At 40.3% G+C, this 18,675-nt stretch overlaps 1 long non-coding RNA gene across 2 annotated transcripts; it reads right to left on the bottom strand.

The window, feature by feature from the left end:
- Positions 1 to 774: 774 nt before the first annotated feature.
- LOC144381355 (uncharacterized) lies at positions 775 to 18,305 on the bottom strand. 2 transcript variants are annotated; one of them, XR_013446390.1, is made up of 4 exons: positions 17,961 to 18,305; positions 14,754 to 14,827; positions 9,445 to 9,515; positions 775 to 1,046 (listed from the first exon to the last, which is right to left on the bottom strand). It is a non-coding gene; the product is annotated as an uncharacterized LOC144381355 (long non-coding RNA). The 2 variants fall into 2 exon arrangements; XR_013446391.1 differs by having other exon boundaries at positions 775 to 1,043.
- Positions 18,306 to 18,675: the final 370 nt, after the last annotated feature.

Here is an 18,675-nt window from a genome sequence, read left to right as displayed (position 1 = left end):
TAATTTGCATTCATTAAGGTGCACTCTTTTTGCTGTGAAGTTCTATGGGTTTTGACAAATGCATGTCATGTATTCATTACACATATGATTCACTACAGCATCATGCAGAACAGGTTCACCAGCATCTTCAGTATTATACCTATTCAACTCTTCCTGAACCCCTTGATCTGTTTACAGATTTTATGCCTTTCCCAAAACGTCGTAGAAGTGGAATCATACATCATGTAGCCTTTTCAGGCAGAGTTTTTTCAGATAGCAATATGCCCATACTTCCTTTTTACCTTTCATTCAATAGCTAGCTACCATGGGGTGGAAACAAGTCCCTACAAAGAAAATTTTAAGAAGTCTTAATTAAGCTATGATTTTTTTTTTGCACATTTTGAAGCTTTTGATACATACTGATGTTTTACAGAAAGGCCCTCTACGCTCCTGGCATCACTGGGTATTACTTTTTTTTTAAGGTTTTTATTTTAATTCCAGTGTAGTTAATATAGAGTGTTATGTTAATTACAATATAGTGATGTTAGTATACAATATATGTGTATATGTATATATATATGTATATCTATTAGTATACAATATAGTGATTCAATACTTCATAAATCATGACTGGGTATCAATCACTATTAAAAGTATTTGCCATTTTCATACTAAAGAATGACAGTTTGTAGTTTTTTTAAATATAAATTTATATGACAATTAGTGATTGAACTTTTAAAATATTTTTATTAGCCATTATTTTCTTTCTCTGTAAATTTCCTACTTATATCATTTGCCTATTATTTCCATAAGGAGTACTTAACTTTTTATTGAATTATAGAAGTTTTTATGCATGAAAGATATCAACCATTGCTATAGATATACGAAATTATCTTTCTGGCAGCAAAATAGCCCATCATATGAGTGCATCAAAATTTTGTAATCATTCCCTGATTATTGAACGTTAGGTTGTTTCCAAATTTTTATTTTTCTTTTCTCTCTTTCCTTCATCTCTCCTTCCTTCCTTTCTTCTTTTCTTCCTTCTTTCTTCTCATTCTTCCTTCCTGCTATTATAAAAAAACACAATAAGCATTTTTGCATACATATGTCTAAATTTCTAGTTATTTCCCTAAGAGATGTTCCTGGAAGTGAAATTACAGGGCATAAGAGTATGAATATTTTAAAATTTTTGATACATAAAGTTATTTTTCAGAAAGAACCAACCAATTTATATTCCCATTACTAACATATTGGGATCCCCAGGTCAAGACACCTTCATAAAGACAAATGGTTCCTTAAAAGCAGAACTACCATATGTTCCAGCAATTTCACTCCTGGGTATCCTTCCCTCCTTCCTTCTCCAAAGAAAATGAAAACAGGACATTAAAGAGATAGCTGCACTCCCATATTTATCACAGCATTATTTAAAATAGTCAAGATGTGGAAACAATCTAAGTGTCCACCAATAGAGGAATGGATAAAGAAGACATGTAAATATATACAGTGGAATATTATTCAGCAATGACAAAGAAGCAAATCCTGCCATTTGCAACACATGGATGGACCTTAAGGGCATTATGCTAAGTGAGATAAGTCAGACAGACAAAGACGAATAATGTATGATATTACTTAAATGTGGCATCTAAAAATGTCAAACTTATAAAAACAGAGTAGAATGGTGGTTACCACAGGATGGGGGAATTGGGGAGATGCTGTTTAAGGGTAAAAACTTGCAACCAGTAGATAAATAGGTCCTGGAGATCTAATGCACAGCATAGTAATTATATACAACAATACTATATTATAAACATCAAAGTTGCTAAGAGTTCCATCTTAATTGTTTCCACCACAAAAAAGAAATGATAATTATGTGATGTAATAGAGCTGTTAGATAAGGCTATGGTGGTAATCATATTGCAATATATAAATGCATCATATCAACACATTATACACCTTAAATGTACACAATGTTATATGTCAATTATATCTCAATAAAAATAAATTTTAAAAAATAGAAGAAAAATTATTCCCTTTGCACATACCTGGCTCTTCCCAAGGGATGCCCTTCTGGTCTTGGAGAAAGCCCAGAGGATTTAAGCCTGTTCAGATAAATCCAGAAGTCCTACAGTAGTCTTTTCAGTTAGCATGTGTAATTAAGAACTTGTTGTATTGACATACCTACAGCTGCTTGTTACAAGATTCATTCTATTCCATTTCATCATTTTTTTGTAACTACCAGATAAGACAAGAATACATTTTATTTTATTTGTTTTAAGTAGGCCCCATGGCCAGCATGGAGCCCATTGTGGGGCTTGAACTCACGACCCCGAGATCAAGACCTCAACCGTGATCAAGAGTTGGACACTTAACCAAGTGAGCCACCCAGACCCCCCCCAAGAATGCATTTATTTTAATTAATTAAGTAATTAATTAGATTTTATTTATTTATTTGAGAGAGAGAGAGCACGAATGGTGGGGAGGGGCAGAGGGAGAGGGAGAAACAGATCTCCTAAGCAGGGATTCCCCCCCCACCCCGACTCGGGGCCCAATCCCAGGACCCTAAGACCATGACCTGAGCTGAAGACAGACACTTAACTGACTGAGCCACCTAGGTGCCTCAAGAATGCATTTTAAATTGAATAGGGACATATTGACAGCAAACAACAGCATACTTGTTAAATACACTTGTCTAGGAAAGATATAGACTAAGAAATAATTAAAGAAATTCAATCCTAGTACTGAAAGAAATACAAAGTTTCTAGCATTTGGTAAAATTGTCATGTTAGATAAAGTCAAATAAATGACCTTTTCATGATTAAACACTTGTGGAATCACTGAATAGAGTCAAAAGGTTTATATTTATACACAGCTATTTCTTATATTATTAATGCTCTTCTACTTATTTCTTCAAGGAAATAGTACTCAATTATGACATTTCATAGAGAAGTAAAACTTTGACCTCAATATAGAAACACAATGGAAAGGAGATATGAGAAAGGGAAAAGAAAAGGCAAAAAATCCCTACCAAATATTATTTTTCTATACCAGATTTTTTCTCCTTTTTCTAAGTAAGCTCTACACCCAATGTGGGGCTTGAACTCACAACCCTGAGATCAAGGGTCACATTCTCTACTGACTGAGCCAGCCAGGCACTCCCTCTATATCAAATTTTTAATCATACCTAAAGGTTCACCACTTATAACATTTTCTATGCATTTTAGATAACCTCATAAAATTATGTAAATATGCTTTAGCAGGATGTCAATGTTGGCTTAACTGTAGAAACACAATCTAAGCATTGCCTAGAACCATGAAATTCTGTTTCAACTGTCAGGTATAATAATAATTACTATTTGTTAGGATCTTCCTATAGGATCTAGTAAGTGCTATACACGTGTTCTCAACTAATCATCACAGCAATTGTGGAATGGGATTACCAAAAGCAAGACCTGAGACTAGAAATTGTGTGCAAATAGATTATTTGGGAGGTGATTCCAGGAAGCACAAAGCAGAGGGTGGGAAAAGTGAGACAGGTAGGTGAGAAAAGCCAATACGGGGTTGATTAATGAGCTGGTTACCACTGTGGGGAACAGGGGCTCCATCTAGTTGGAGACACACTGAGGAACTCGCTGATGTGTCCCACATTGCCCCACTGAGAGTCAAGAAGACTCTCTCACTTGTGGAGGTTTGCACTTGGGGACATGAACTCCCTGTACTTCTGGGCTGTGCAAGGCCCTGTGCCCCAGAAAAAGCCCAGGGGCAGTGAAGGAGATGGAGGCAGGCTCAGACGGTAGGCAGCGGACAGAGCCAGGGAGCTGTCCCGTGCAGTGGCAGTGGGCTGAGGGGCAATGGGCCATGGTATCAACAATGTCTATTATAGGGCGCCTGGGTGGCTCAGTTGGTTGGGTGACTGCCTTCGGCTCAGGTTGTGGTCCTGGAGTCCTTGGGATCGAGTCCCACGTCGGGCTCCCAGCTCAGCGGGAAGCCTGCTTCTCCCTCTGACCCTCTCCCCTCTCATGTTGTAAAAAAAAAAAAAAAAAAGTTATAGTATTATTAGCCTGGCTTTGTAGTTAATAAGCTGGAATTCAGAAAGGTTACCTGCCCAAGGTTACACTGCAAGCAAGGGGCGGATCTGGAGATCCATTTAGTGTGACTACAATCCCATGCTTGGGACTACTCCTACAGCATGTGCGTGTTGTAGGCACACCCTGAAGATTATGGAATTCATCACAGAAATTTGGAGCCGGGAAGTACTTAAAGATTCTTGAGTCTGTTCCCCAGGAATCAGGAAGGCTACATTAACTTGTAAGTCTGAGATTATAGAGCTGTATGGTTTCAGAGTAGGACCTAGAACCAACACCTTCGATTTCCATACAGTGCTCCTTCCACTACACCGCACATCTCTTTTTGTAAATATATTTAACTCATTAAGAAAATAAAAAGATACATATGTATTTTTATTACAAATATAATACACATTACACTTGAAAGTTACAATTACAGAATGGCTTCATTTCTTGTAAATAGTATCATGAGCCCTGCCTGGAAGAATCTTAAAGATGATTACATATTTGATTATTTCTCTTCTTGTTGCCTAATACTTTCTCCTATGAAGTCATTTCCTGAATAAAGTATTGAAGCTGCAATTAAATTAGCAATTAAAAATAAATGAACTACTTACTTGTTACAGTCTCCGGGAACCACTTTGGACGAACTAAATAAAGTGTTATTTAGTTAGCAAATTAAAAGTTATCTACATAATTTTATTCATGTTCACCATTTCCTCAAGGTGCTATGAACAGAGACTTCTGTAGTTTTAAAATATTAGGAAAGTAACATAAGATGTTTTCTCTAGTACAAAGGCAACCTTTAAAGACCCATCATAAGACTGTAACTGCAATCTTTTAAAATGAGAAAAAAAATGTCTTATACCATTTTTATCATGATTTGAGTAACTAATTCAATGAAGTAAATATTCTCTTGTGAAATAACAAGAAAACCATTGCTTGTGTCCAGGGGGGAGACAAACCTCTCATTAAAATTTTTACTTATGAATTAATGCCGTATGTGGAGAGTCTGATTTAGTAAGATCAGTCACACATATGATAATGATATGATTCCTCATAAGAAAGGCCCTGTGTTCACATACATTGACTAGCTATTTTCTGTCCTGTTTTTGCAGTGACTATTTTTAAAAGTCCTCTCATTATTTATATTCATTTTATAAATATTTAGTTTACATGATGCCACATGAATTGCTTTGAAGCTTAGAGTGATGCAATTTTTTTCATAATGAACTGTTTCTTGTCCCTTTAAAATTCTGGAGCCTTTCTGCCATCATCTATATTAATTTCTAAGAATGTCCTTCTCCCTATCTGGGAGTGGAGGGTACAAAAGGAGGAGACCAGAGAGGAAGGGAGGGTGCAGAGCAAGTAGGGACATAATCCACTTTCCCAAAAGAATCAATGGAATAAAATATCTACTGAAAGAAATATGTGTTGCATTCAGACTTATTTGGATAGCAGTAGCTGTTTTGTTTCAAGATCCAGGGAAATTTCTCCTGATGGAAATGTATTTACTCATATCGCTAAAAGAGAGCTCTAATTTCATCCTTTCACCTTTAGACACATCTGCCGCTAGATAATTTTGGGTAAACAGGCCTCTATATCTTTGAAAAAGTTGATAAGAAAATAAGTGTCTTTTGAAAAGTACCCCTCGTAAACATTTGTATTGTAAAGTACAATTCAACTCTAAAAATGTCAATACTTTTATCTCTCACTTGAAGAAGTGCCCCAAAGTAGCACGATTACTACCTTCTATCTAGATGCAAAGTTTGGTGCTTTTGTACTAAGTACCTCCCTGTAGTGTTCTCAAACGTTTTAGATCATGGCCCACTTGGTAAATGCCACCTTCCCTAGTGCAATCCAACAATTCCCCAGCACCAAATGGGCACCTAACAATTCCATTCACATTTGACACCATGTGGGCCCCACAGGTTAGGGGCTCAGTCCCACAAGACTGCCCCCACTGCAGACACCCGCTGCAAGTCCAGAGGGCTGCCTGTACTTGATAGACCACCTTGACTACAAATCTGTGGCTTTCTAGGATCTCCCCTTGAGGTTTCAAAATTCCCTGGAATAACTCAAAGAACTCAGGAAAGCACTATACTTTTAATTACTGTTTTTTTTTTTTTTTTAAGATTTTATTTATTCATTTGAGACACAGAGATAGAGAGAGAGAGAGAGCATGAGCAGGGAGGGAGGCAGAGGGAGAGGGAGAAGCAGGCTCCCCGCTAAGCCAGGAGCCCGACGTGGGGCTTGATCCCAGGACCCTGGAATCATGACCCGAGCCGAAGGCAGACGCTTAACCATCTGAGTCACCCAGGCGCCCCTTAATTACTGTTTTATTATAAGGGATACAACTCAGGATCGGCCAAACAGAAGAGACACATAAGACCAGGTCTGAAATGGGAAAGGCTGGAAGCCTGTGCCACCCTCCGGGTACACTGATATATTCACCAACCAGGAAGCTCTCTGAACCTCTTTAGAGTTTTCAACAAGGCTTCATTATTGCATAGATATGATTGATTACGTCACGGCTATGTGATTGGACTCAGTTTCCCCATACAATTGGCAGTCACTCATCACCCCCGCCTCCCCCAGCCCCCAGTAACTTACTTTCTGTCCCTATGGATTTGCCTACACTGCCCATTTTGTATAAATGGAATCATACAGTAAATGGTCTTCTGTGATTGGCTTTTTCCAACCAGCATACTATTTTCAAGGCTCATCCATGTAGCATGAATCTTTACTTCCTTCCTTTTTACCGAGTACTAATATTCCATCCCATTGGGATAGATCACATTTTGTTTATCCATTTATCCGCTGACGGACAGCAGAGCTGTCGCTGCCTTCTGGCTATCATGAATAATGTTGCTATGAACATTCAGGTACAAGTTTTTATGTGACCATGTTTTCATTTCTCTTGTATATATGAGTAGGACTAGAGTTGCTGTGTCACATGGTATCTCTATATTTAACCTTTTGAAGAGTTGCCGACTGTTTTCCAAAGTAGCAGCACCGTTTTACATTCCTACCAGTAGTATGTGAAGAGCCCTGGATTTTGTCTCTTCACCCATCAAGAAATTAAAACTCTTCCTCCAGCTCCATTTTTTTAAAAAATTGAAGTATAGTTGATAAACAATGTTAATAAGTTTCAGGTGTACAACATAGTGATTTGACAAGTCTCTACATTTATGCTATGCTTACCGCAAGTGTAGCTGCCATCCGTCACCATACAACGCAGTTATAATACTTATGCTATTCCTTTTATCCCCATGACTTATTCATTCCATAACTGGAGGCCTGTATCTCCCACTCTCCTTCACCCATTTTACCCATTCCCCCACCCCCGCCCCTCTGGCGGTCGTCAGTTTGTTCTCTGTATTTATGGGGTTTGTTTCTGCTTTTTGTTTGTATATTCATTTGCTTTGCTGCCCTAGCTCCAATTTCCAAAAACCAGGGAAAAGATTTTATTTGGCCTGGCATGGGTCAATTCTTCCTTCCCGCCAGCTGGAATGCAGATGTGATGGATGGTGCTGGAATAGCCATCTAGACTGTGACTTCGAAATCCTACTTGAGAAATGGTGGCACAAGATGGGAGGAATGTGGGTATATGATGATTGCCCACTATCATACCAACTCTGGGCTGCCCGTGGTCATGGGTAAAGAAAGAAACTTTCATCTTTTTTTTTTTTTATTCATGAGAGAAAGAGAGATATAGATAGAGGGAGGCAGAGGGAGAGGGAGAAGCAGGCTTACCGCTGAGCAGGGAGCCCGATGCGGGGCTGGATCCCAGGACCCTGGGATCATGACCTGAGCTGAAGGCAGACCCTTAACGGACTGTGCCACCCAGGCGTCCCTGAAACTTTTATCTTAATAAGTTACTGTGACTGGTTTTCTGTCACTCTTAGCTGAACTGAATCCTAACTAATAATCATATACTACGTGCCGGGTGCCAGGTACCATCCTACGAAAACACTACACGCCTCAACTCATTGATTCCCCACATCAAACCAATAAGATAAGTACTCTGACTCTTACCACCTCCCCTCTTTTTGAGATAGAAAACTGAGGCTCAGAAAAATCAAATAACTTGCCCAAGTTCACACAGAGTACACACAAGAACAAATTGATAATGATGAAACTAAACTAATGGCAATATACAATTAATAAGCAAGAAGAACTATAATCAGAACCTCAGCTACCTCAATATACTCGTGATGATGCATAAGAAATTGGCCTTTTGAAATCTGAGGGAAATCCAACTATCTGCATATGTGCACTTGCCAAGCATTTTTGTGGCTGCCAGGCTTTTTAGTAGAGAGCTAAATTAGAATCTTTAGCACTCTTTAGATATGTGTCAATTGTAGTTTATAAACATCACATTTTAATGACTCATTTAGTATATTACTAAGTAGCCCTTAGCTGCCTGCAAAAATAAAAATCTGTGGAATTACACATCTTTCCCATGTAACTAATGAAGACAGACGTTTGTTAAATTCACAGTCTGTCAGAGGGACCTACAGACCATACCTTGAGAATCATCCTTATAAAATGCTGGGGAATTAAGGCTCTTGCTTTAAATCTGTAGCCTTCTGTTTCTTGTTTCTTTATATCTCATATGTTTCTCTCTATCTCTTCCATATTTGTTTGAGATTTAAGATAATGAATGTTTTGAGATGATTAAGTTCAATTAACACTTGGAATACCCACTAATAGCAGCCGTATGGCATTAGGGACGAATAATGACTAAGAATCATTACTTCCTTTCTGGAGACTCATAATCCACTAGGAAGATGCTAACAAGGTAAGAATAACCCAAGGCGAAAGGTACGTAATAGAGGTAAGTTCTAAAGGAATAGAGAGGAAAGGGATTATTTGTGCCTCTGGATGTTGGAGAAGTCTTGAACAATCATTAGGACCCTGCCAAATGGAGAAGAGAAGCCAGACTACAAAAAAGAGTAACAAAAGCACAAAGCTATAGGAAAAATGGAACAGGTTTAGGGAATGACATGTAGCCCAGGGCAATTTATTTATTTAAAACTATATGCAGCTTTCCATAATGAACATGTATTATCTTCATATAAGAATAAAGTAAAATTAGTTTAAAAAAATAAAAGTATATGCGGTGCTACTGTACTAATGTACATTATAAAAACAAAGATAAATATAAATTATAAGGAAAAAATAAGCAATTGTAAAGACATTGCTAATCATGACCACGGTGAGCATTAAGTAGTTAGAAACAGCGAGAACTGAAAGCTCGTGAATTTGTTTTCTAACTTTGGAATATCTAACACTATGAAACTGAGAAATTTATTTTTGCTTGGCTGGGGGCTTTACTTTCTCCAGGAGAGAAATATTAGGAAAGTTTGTAAGAGCTAATAAAAGCATGATACTCTACTTCAGAATGTTGATGAACCATCCCTCTATAAACACAAAAATTATAGTCACATCAGGTCCACGTGTATGTTGCTAAAAAAGAAAAAAAATGATATTGTTAATCATGATGGCTTTTAACACTATTACCAACTAACACTTCAAACCCCGATTTCACACTTAAGGAGGAGCTCATCATTTAAAATAGAAAATATAAATCTCCATTTCAAATGTTCTTTATAATAATCTTAAATTAGGGGGCCAATTCTTGTCAGATGTGGTTAGATGGCCACTATTTTAATCTAAGGCTGCTTAAGGCTCATACTAGGTGTAACAAATTTTAAGCCAGTCCCTTAGGCTTAAAATTTAGTATTATCTTTAATTTGTAGTTTCTTTTGAGAATTCTTTTAAATTCTTTTAAATCATTTGCCCTCTTGGGGAAGAATTTAAAACTAGATAATATAATCTGTAAATCCACTCAAAAAGCATACAGATACCAATAAAGTTATAGTATAAACTGAAAGCAAACAGGTGAGGATGCCACCATCAAGCCCTTCCAGCTGTAGCGTCTTCCCTTAGGGTACTGCCCTTACTGCCTACAACATGAGATAGTCCAAGTAAGAACCATGCCCATCTAGATATGTGTGGGGCATTTCCCTCACTAGTGTATACATGCAGTGAGCACAGTACTAGATACACAGTAGGCATTCAACACACATGTGTTGAGTGAATGAATAGGGAAGAAAGGTAGATCTTTATAGGTAGATCTTAAAGACCTTGATCTTGTAAGCAATGAAGAACTACTGCAGAGTTGTTTTGGAGCTTTTTTGTTATTGTTTTAACATAAGAATGGCATGATCGGATCTAGTTTTTAGGCTTATAAGATGAGCAGGAGGATTGGACTGGAGTTGAAGAGAGAAGACTAGGGATTTGAGATAAATTTCAGGAGATGGAGTTGATAGGACTTACTGACTAATTGGTAGCGGGGGGTGAGGGAAGCGTTTGGGATTAATTCAAGTTGTTTAGTTTGGATGCCTGTGAACTTGATAATATAGGAAGAGTGACTTTGGGGGAAGGAAAGGATAATGAGGGCTAGTATGGACCTACTGAATTTGGGCCTGGAGAGACACAGCAAAATGCTGGCAATGTGAGACTAGAGCTCAGGAGGAAGGCTCGGAAGGAATGACCCATTTCAAAGTGATAATTAAAACAATATTTGATGATGAGATTTCTCCCAAAGAGAGGATATATTTGAAAGACAAGTTCATCCTATTGCTTCTCAGCTTTAAAACTATTGGACATCCATGATCTAAAAGATAAAATCCAAATGTCTTAAATTAATACTCAAAACCCTCCTTGGTCTTTTGCCAACCTATCTCTTGTTCAGTCTTTTATTCAACCTACCAGCTTTTACAAAGAGCCTGGGTGTGCCATGGTGTTTGCTGGGGACAGAGAGATGACTAAGTCTTGGTTGATGGCCTGGGGGAGGTCTACTGGGGAAGAGGGACAATAAAACAGAATATTAGGAGGGGCATGTTCTGGGCCTAGGAGTATGGCTCCCTTGACTGGGCAACAACTGAGCTGAATCTTGAAGGAAATTTAAGTTATAGCTAAAATAAAGGGAGAAAGGGTGGATGGGGAGACAGACATTCCAGAACATCTTCCTGTTCCCTTGTGTAGTGGGTTGAATGATGGGCCTCAAAAAGATATGTCCAAATCCCCGCAACCTGTGGATGTGACCTTAATTGTAAAAAGGTGAAGGTTTGCAGATGTAATTAAATTAAGGATGTTATGACCACATCCTTCTGGATTATCTGAGCAGAGCCTAAATCTAATGACAAATATCCTTGTAAGAGACAGAAGAAGAGAAACCATACAGAAGAAGAGAAGGCTCTGTGAAGACAGAGCCCGAGATTGGAGTGATGTGGCCACAAGCCTAAGAAGCCAAGGCATGCGGATCGTTAGCCAGGAGCTGGACGAGGAGAAGGATGCTCTCCTAGAGACTCCAGAAGGAGTGCCACTCTGCCAACACCTTGATTCCCAATGTCTGGCCTCCAGAACTGTGAGGGAATCAATTTCTGCTCTTCTAAGCCACCCAGGTTGTGATAATGCATCACAGCAGCCCAGGAAACTAATACTCCGTGTTCTTCCGAGTCCTCTGCACAACTAACTCTTTGCTAACGGCGAACAAGATGGCCTTGTTCTGCGTGAGACGGCCACACAAAAATGAAAAAAGTATGTAAGTTACTTCTAATAGTGAGTAGTAGGTGCTCTGAAAGTTAAGCTCTGAATTCTATATTCAAATGTCCACTTGCCATCTCTACTTTAATGTCTAATGGGCATCTCAAACTTAATCTTCCCCAAATACAGATCCCTGGAGATGCCTGGAGGTGGGACACGGATCTATCCAAGATGATCAGGAAAGGCTCCGGGGGAGGTGACCTGTGCAGGAAGATGAGGATGAGCTAAAGCAGTGACTGAAGGAAGGGCAGTTCCTAGCAAGGCGCTCATTTTTGGTTTTGGTTTTGTTTTGCTTTAGGAAGGAACACTGCCAGTGGAGGTAAAGAGAGGAAGAAGAGCAGCTTCAGGGCAGAAGGAGTCATGTCTCAGAGGAGCAGAAGTGCTCGAGGCAGCAGTGGGACGGCAACACAGGAAGCAGGGTCTTCGAAGGGAAACGGTGAAGTACACAGTAGAGGCTAAATGATGTCGACTGCAGATTAAAATCGGCTGGGTTTGAATCCTGGCTCTGCTACTTACTGCTTATAAACTTGTAGGAAATTACATTTTCTGGATCTTCATTTCCTCAACTATAAAATCAGCATAAAAATAGCTCCTACCTCAGAGGAATTTGTTAGGAAAATTAAATATATTAATGTGTTGTAAAGTACTTGGCTCAGTGTCTGGCAAAGAATAGGCAATAAATGCCATTATTACTATTAAGATCATTAAAAGTAGCAGCAGGTTTAGAATCTGAATGTGAGCACTGGGAGGAACTTCAGAATCATCTAGTCAATTTCCTCACTGTACAAATGGAGAAACTCAGGCCTGAAGTGTTTGTAAATTGGCCAAGTTTAAAGACATAGTTGGAGGCAGAGCCAAGACTTGACTAATCAATTGAAAGTCTGTGCTTTCTCCAAGTGGGCTTCACATATAGATTTGGAAATCATAAGAATAGAAGTGGTTAAGTGAATCTGGGAACACAGTCAAAGTAACTCAAGTAGGGACACAGTGAATGAGCAGAGAATGTGAAAAGAAAAAAAAACAGGAAGAAGAGCTAGCAAAGGAGACTCAAAGTGGGGTCAGGGAGGTAAGAGAAGAACCAGAAAAGAGTAATGAAGCCAAGACAGAGACTTCAAAGGGAGAAAATGGTCAGCTGAGTCAAATACTCCATAGAGTTGAGGAAAGATTATGACTAGTACAAAATGCTACCTTTGAAGTCAACTTGATTTGAGCATCAGTTCCACAAACCAAATTCTGAGATTTGGTTTTCCCACATGTAAAATCAGGATGTACTTGGAAAATCTGCTGACTCCTTTACTAAATTCAAATCCATACCTTCTAAAGTTGGCCATGGGAGGAGATTTTCCACTTGGGGAGGGATAGCTGGACCTGAGTCCAGACCCTGAAATTAACCTTACTCCTGTGTCTGTCACACTCATGTCTGCTGCGGCCAAACCAGCAGGAGGCTGGAGGGGGACAAAACATGGATTTTACAGTTTTCTCTTTGCCATAGTATGACTGAGACAGGTTCTAATATTAAGTAACATACCATTTAAGGCTAGACCCCTAATGTCGGGGCTGGTCAGGGAACTCTTTGTTTCTCTTTCTAGAACTCCTCTATAGATAAACTCACCACATCCATTAGCTTTAAAATACCATCTCAATGCCCAAGATTCCCAAATTTTTATCTCCAGTTCTGAATTCACCCTGAGCTCCAGACTTCCTGCCCCCAAACTAGGTCTTACCTCAGTAGTCACAATCTTGGTACATTTTAGTCAACCCACTGGCACGTTCTCTAGGTTCTACCTCCAGAATGTTTTCCAAATCTCAATCCTTCTCTACCCCTGATACTTGTGATTGTAAGCTACCACTGTCTCTTACCTGGCCCACTATCGTGGTCTCCCAAGTGGGTTTTCTGCTTCTACTTTAGCATCCCCTTTAATCTACTCTCCACACAGTAGCCATATGAGCTGTTTAATACAGAAATAACCCATTACTCTCTTGATTATAAACCTCCAATGGCTTCCCATCACACTTAGATTAAAACCCAAACCCCACCAAGCCTTATAAGATCCAGACCCCGCTCACTGGACTTCTTCTCACTTCACACTTCTCTCTCTCTCTCTCTCTTTCTCTCTCTGCTCCAGCTTAGCCCCTAGTTTGCTTTCTGCTCCTGAAACACACCACACTCATTTCTGATGTAACATTAGCTATTCCCTCTATCTGGAATGCCTTCCCCATCCTGCTCCCCTATTCTCCATCTTCACATTGGTTGTCTTCTCCTTATCACTGAGGTCTCTGCCTATTGTCATCTTCTGAGAGAGGCCTTCTCTGTCCATCCTTGCTAGAATAGCTCTCTGGTCAGTCTCCATCATATTCATTGGCTTAGTATCTGATCACTTGCCACTAGTGATATATTCTTGTTCACTTTTATGTTTATTGTCTGTCTCTTCCCTACTGGAATGTAAGTTTCCTGAAAGCAGAGATTTTGTCTGTTTGGTTTACCACTGTGCTCCCAGCCTCAGAAAAATGCATACGCATGGTAGGCCCTCAATAAATACTGATAAACAAACAAACAAACAAATAAATAAAGGCAGGCTCAGGACAGGAGAAGGGAAATAAATGCAGACAGCCCTCTATCATTAGATCATCTGACTTGTAAGCTAGAGTCCTCAACTTTTTTTTTTTTTAAGATTTTATTTATTTATTTGACAGAGAGATTGAGGGAGAGAGCACAAGTAGGCAGAGAGGCAGACAGAGAGGGAGAAGCAGGCTCTCTGCCGAGCAGGGAGCCCGATGCGGGACTCCATCCCAGGACCCTGGGATTATGACCTGAGCCGAAGGCAGACGCTTAACCGATTGAGCCATCCAGGTGCCCTAGAGTCCTCAACTTTAACATGAAAATGCCTTCCCCTTGCTACTTCAGAGTGCCCAGGGGAGTACCCAGATTTGTAGTGAGAGAGAGAGAGAGAGAGAATGACAGAAAGGAGGAAGAGGAAGAGCTAGAGAGACAGGGAGAGAAAGAGGGAGGGTGGCAGGGCACCCTGGTTCACTCTCATGCCTTTGTAAGGTTCACTTAACTCTGGTTTCACCCGGGGGAATCTCCCTACCCACCTGGATGATTGACACTGGGCAGCTCCACATTCCTGGATGCAGATGCCATTCTACATCCCCAGTAGAGGTTTGGACTGAAGGCAAACAATAAGCACATCAGAACACATCTTACAAGAAATACAATCATATGAATAGCAAGGAGAGCTACTTTCTGCAAGGTAATGGTCTCTATCCTGCACACTCCCCATACTTGTTCTGAGGATCAGATAAAGGAGAGTGATCTGGAATGTGGCACACATATCTAAGTCACTATACCACACTGCTGAGTGTATCTGTTGATGAGAAGCAGAGTGAGTACTCCTGGCAAAATGCCATCTGTGTTACTCACACCACAATACTGGGCATTTACAATGATGATCTTGGTGTCTTCTCTATCCTAGATGACTTTAGTATCTCACTCGGTACCCCCTCACGGTTCCCTGATGTTACAATGCTCTCACTTCCACTATGCTTCATCCACATGGTCACACTCTGAATCTTATCCTCAACATGACTCCACTTTGGAAACCTTCAGCCCCAAGACTTAAGAATATTTGATGTTCTGCTCACACTAGCCCACCTTCTAGCTCTCATATTCACTTACTCCCATTGTACCTACTTTTCAACCCCACCAAGACTTCCTCAAACTTTTCTTCCCCATCTCTTAGCCCTCCAGTTAATGTAATAGCTTTTTTTTTTTCTTTCTGTTCTCGGTAGGAAAAGTGGCTCTCCCCTGTCCTGTTCCCAGGGATCTCTCTGCCTGAATTTTGGACTCTAGCCCCACCCCCACCTCTTAATTTATCAATTATGTACTCTCTCCTCTAGGTCTTCAACTTATCTTTTCCTGGCAGCTTTCCCTCAGCACACACACGTGATCATACCTCTTGAAACAACTACCAAAAAACAAACAACCTTAGATTACATGATCTGATATTCTCCTTATCTAGATTTCTCTCCTGCCTTTCATGGCCAAGTCTCTCACCCCACTTTCACCCCACACACTCTTCACCCCTCTGAAACCTGACTTCTGTCCCCACCATGCTTCTGGAAACTCCTCCAGACCAGACTCCAGTGGCCTAACAGGCTGCGGTCCTATTTCACTTCTTATCAAACTTGGCATCATTTCTAGAAAGCTTTTCCTTCTTCTGCTTCTGTGACACCCACTCGGTGGTGTTCCTCTTCCCCTCCGGCAGATCCTTCCAAGTCTCCCTAACACGGTTCTTTTCCTCTTTCTCTGAAGATTCACCCTCCACCTCCTTCCCTTCCCACTGCCTGTACATCTCTCTAAGCAACTTTGTCATTGCCTAGGGCTTCAATAGTCATTACATATGCTAATCTCATACATTCTTGGAGCTTCAAACCTTATCTCGCTTTCTGGATATTCCTGTTTTTTTTTTTTTTTTTTTGGATATTCCTGTTTTTATGGCCCATAGGCACCTCAACCTTTATATGCACTGAACGGAATTTATCATCTTTCCCATTCCCAAAACCAACTCTTCTGTATTTTCTATCCATGTAGATGATAACAAACATCCATCCAGTGACTCAGGCTAAATGCATGAGAGAAGCCAAGCTTGTTCATCTCCCCTCTCTGCCCCCCTCAGCTCCTCTGGCTCCAAATCCTACTATCTCTTCAGTCCATCTGTTCATCTCCCTTTCTTTGATACTGCTTAACTCAGACCTTTTGCAACCTTTTTCTGGATCATCTCAATAACTTCTTGACTGTTCTTGCTGAGAGTTTCGTCTCCTCCAGCCTAAAGATTTGATATTGGTTTTTTTTTTTTTTTTTTTGGTCATGTTATTCATGTCTTTTTTTTCTTTAGTGTCTTTCTTATTTTTAAAGATATTTATTTATTTATTTATTTATTTATTTATTTATTTGAGAGAGAGAGAGAGAGAGGACAAGCAGGGGGAGCAGCAGAAAGAGAGGGAGAAGCAGGTGCCCCACTGAGCAGGGAGCCCAGCACACAGGGCTCGATCCCAGGACCCTGGGATTGTGACCTGAGCCAAAGGCAGACGCTTAACTGACTAAGCCACCCAGGTGCCCCTTTGTTGTCTTTTTCAAACTAAAAGTAATATACTCTCATTGTAAAATAGCCAAAAAGTTTATAAGGTTATAAGGAAAAAGTCACCCCTATCCAGTTCTCAAATCTTACTCCCAAATAAGCCTTTTTCCCCCTAAAAATATGATATTAAACATGCTGTATTTCGTCTACTTCATTTTTTTAAAAAAGATTCTATTTATTTAGAGAGGGTGCATGTGTGAGCGGGGCGAGGGGGGGTGGGGGGTGGAGAGAGAGGGAGAGAGAGAATCTCCAGCAGACTCTGCGCTGATCTTGGAGCCAATGTGGAGCTCAATCCCACCACCCTGAGATCATGACCTGAGCCGAAATCAAAAGCTGGAGGCTCAACCAACTGAGCCACTCAGGCGCCCCTGTATTTCTTCTACTTTAAGAGGCAATTTCCCCCAATAATATTTATTTATTTATTTTTTTTAATTTATTTTTTTAAAAGATTTTTATTTATTTATTTAACAGATATATAGAGAGAGCACAAGTAGGCAGAGCAGCAGACAGAGGGAGAAGGAGAAGAGGCTCTCCGCCGAGCAGGGAGCCCGATGTGGGGCTCGATCCCAGGACCCTGGGATCATGACCCGAGCTGAAGGCAGCCACTTAACTGACTGAGCCACTCAGGCGCCCCCCCCCCATAATATTTAACATCTCTGAGACCAAAATGTATCCTACAACCCACGGCATCTTAAACTTGGTTAAATATGCTACTGTTCTGCAATGTACTATTTTTACTTGTTAATATGGGTCATGATTCCAAACCAGCACTGCCTCCAGGATGGTCTTTCTAAAGTATGAAGATTCAGGTCAGTACCTTCCCCAAAATTCTTCAAAGCGCCCCCCCCCCACCTCATGCTCCAGGCCCTCATTTTCTGACTCTGTCCTACTTTGCCAGTCTCCTTTCCAGCACATCCACACACATTGTCTTCCTTAAAGCCAAGTAGTTCTATTTGCAGTTAGTTCCCCAAATATGCCATGCTGAGCCAGATCTTTGTGCTTTTGCACAATGTTTCCTCTGCCTCTTCCTCATCTCTTCTACTCAAAGTTGCCTCTTACTGGAAAATTGCCCTGATTGCCCAGGCTAAGCCTGGGTTCTTCCTTTATGCACTGTCCCTCAACTTCTCCAGCATCTGGCGCACATCTCTGTTAAATCACTTACAATAGGTTCAGGCCGTTTCTCTTGTTTGTTGCTCCCAATGCATAGTGAGTTCTCGAGCATGCTTTCTTCTTAATGTGCATTTCTAGTAGTGCCTAAACAGCATGGCTCCTCCATAAATATTTCTGGAAATAATGAACTGTACATGAGAGAGGCATAAAAATGTTCCCTGAGGGAAGGTGAAGAACATTGTCATTAACCATCCTGTAACCTGGGACAAGAGAGAGAAAAAGGAGGTGAGAAGGTCTGGGTGCTAAGCCCGTGTGCACCCAAAAATCTAAAGCAATTGGATTTTTTTTCTTCTCTTTCCCGGCTTCTGCTCCTCAGACCTACTCATTCCACCCTTAACTAAAGATAATCTGATTCCAACAACCATGCCTTGATGAGCCCTTTCTTTTTCCCTAGTCCTTTTAAGTGCTTCAAGTCCATAGCATCACTCCTCCTTGCCACAAGACCCCTTTTTTTAGCCAGAAGTTTTGAAAAATACCAAAGGGGGCAGGGAGGTTCTTTCCACTTGCCTCTCGAAAATACCCACATGAATTTACCATTTGGACTCCCTCCTGCCCTAGGTGTGGACACGCCTCACAGTCCCATCAAGACTCCACACCAGGAAATAAACACAAAAGGAAGCTAAAATTTAATACAAATTTTTTATTTTAATAACCATTCTAAAAGCTTGACGTTAATGTTTCACCTCAGCAAAAACCACTATCCCCCT

Source organism: Halichoerus grypus, chromosome 3 (assembly GCF_964656455.1).
Source record: "Halichoerus grypus chromosome 3, mHalGry1.hap1.1, whole genome shotgun sequence".
Taxonomy (NCBI): domain Eukaryota; kingdom Metazoa; phylum Chordata; class Mammalia; order Carnivora; family Phocidae; genus Halichoerus; species Halichoerus grypus.
This window is presented reverse-complemented; position numbering and strand designations above follow the sequence as displayed.